The sequence below is a fragment of the Chaetura pelagica genome, unplaced genomic scaffold (genome assembly GCF_000747805.2).
Source record: "Chaetura pelagica isolate M959 unplaced genomic scaffold, ChaPel_1.0 scaffold493, whole genome shotgun sequence".
Taxonomy (NCBI): domain Eukaryota; kingdom Metazoa; phylum Chordata; class Aves; order Apodiformes; family Apodidae; genus Chaetura; species Chaetura pelagica.
Genome location: NW_009952696.1, coordinates 315923 through 317741, shown reverse-complemented (window position 1 = coordinate 317741; position 1819 = coordinate 315923). Strand labels below are relative to the sequence as shown.

At 60.1% G+C, this 1819-nt stretch overlaps 1 protein-coding gene across 1 annotated transcript in view; it reads right to left on the bottom strand.

Moving 5' to 3' along the window:
* The window catches only part of DNMT3B (DNA (cytosine-5-)-methyltransferase 3 beta), a 16843-nt gene that overhangs the window by 13057 nt on the left and 1967 nt on the right, over positions 1–1819 (bottom strand). The gene's annotated exons all lie outside the window — the stretch shown is intronic.

Here is a 1819-nt window from a genome sequence, read left to right as displayed (position 1 = left end):
CTCGAGAGGTGGGCACAGCTCCAGAGGTGGGCACAGCTCGAGAGGTGGGAAGAGCTGCCCTGCACCCAGCTCCTCTGCCTTCCCTTCCCTGCCCTCCCAGGAGCCTGTTTTTGGGAGCAGGAGCTTCCAGGCTCTCCCCGAGGCTCCCGGGACAGCGCTGAGGAAGCTGCCTCATTGCTGGGCTATGGATCTGTGCTGCAACTTGCCCCTTCACCAGCACACTCATTTCAGGAGCACGTAACTCAGCTCGGCAGGCTGAAGAGCCAGCAGGGCTCTACCCACCTAAGGCCCTGCTGGGAAACAAAAGCAAACCCCCTCTCCCCAGCCCCAAAGAGACCCCAGGCTCCAGCCCTGCCGCCCCCTCCCCGGCTCTCTCGCTCAGCATCGCTTCCAACTGCTTCAACAATTGAGATTTCTGCTTTAAGCTCATCTGTCAGCACCTCTGACAAACAAAGACCAGCTGCGATGTGATGTTCTGGGTGCCGAGGGCAGCACTAAACCCTGGTAACATCCAAAGCTGAAGGAAAACAGGTGTCCAGCACCCACCTCCCCAGGCACAGCCCCCGGGGTGCACATCCTGCCCCCCCCTGCAGACACATCACCTCAACAAAGGGAGGAGAGGAATGGCACCAGAGGGAGCCTAAAGCTGCGTAAACCCCTACAGTCGTGAGCAGAAATCCCACTGCTGCTGCACGTCTGCTCCCTGACCCAGCAAACAATTCCTGGGAGCTGCCCAGACTCGCTGGGCTGCCCCCTGGCCCGGGCGGCCGGTCCCGGGTGCTCTGGGATGCAGCACAGCCCCTGCAGGGTCTGCTCCCCCTCCCCAGCCTGCCAGGCTGCAGAACAGCAGCAATCACTGCCAGCAGCACCGCTGCCACAAAAAGCCTGCAAAGCTCACCAAGAAATGGTGAATCTCACTTGGGAATCCGTGCAGGGAGGTGTGAGAGGATACACTGCTCTCCCAGCACGAGGATGACCCAGAGGAGAGGCTGGGGACAGAGACGGGGCAGCATGAGGCTGTAGATCCAAGGAAGACAGGAGCAGGCACTGCCACCTCATATTATGTGCACCCTCAAAACCCCAGCAGGACCCTCAGAGGGCCTTTGTGTTCAGTTCTTTCTCAGGAGCCTGTTTGGGAGCCTCAGATGAAAGCCTGAGCCCCCGAGGTTCAAACTTACTCCTCAAAATGGCTTTTCCTTTCTCAGCCCCAGCACAGCCAGCCCACAGCAGGCAGTCAGGCCCAGCGTGTCCCTGCCACCCCTGCACTGGGGAGGGGACACAGCAGCCAGCTCTCCCAACCCTTCCCACAGGAAGGACACATAGGCCGGGCCTGAGCACACAATGTGCCAAGCTCAGCTCTGCCACGTGCTCAGGGAGCTCGGACAGTCTTTGTTTAATTATAAAGTGTGGAGGGAGAAAGTTATCATTTAGGAAGCAACCACTCCCTGGCAGAGCTGGACACCTCCCCCCAGGGCTCTGCTGGTCCACAGGCACCACCATAACCAGGCATTTCAGCCCCAGGTGCAGGCAGGGCTGGGGAGGAGCTCACAGGGCCAAGGCAGGAGAACACACATTGCTCCATGAACTTCTCCAGCTACCACTGCCAAGACCACTAAAGAGACCCCAGCTCCGTCCTCTGACACACAAACGGGAAAGGGAACATCACACCAGGACCCAAACAGCAAAGCCAGTCACGCTCTAACTTTCCCAAAAACGGGCCCCGAGGCAGCACCCCTGCAGCACCCAGCCCCGCAGCACCCAGCCCCGCAGCACCTATCCCTGCAGCACCCAGCCCCGCAGCACCCATCCCTGCAGCACC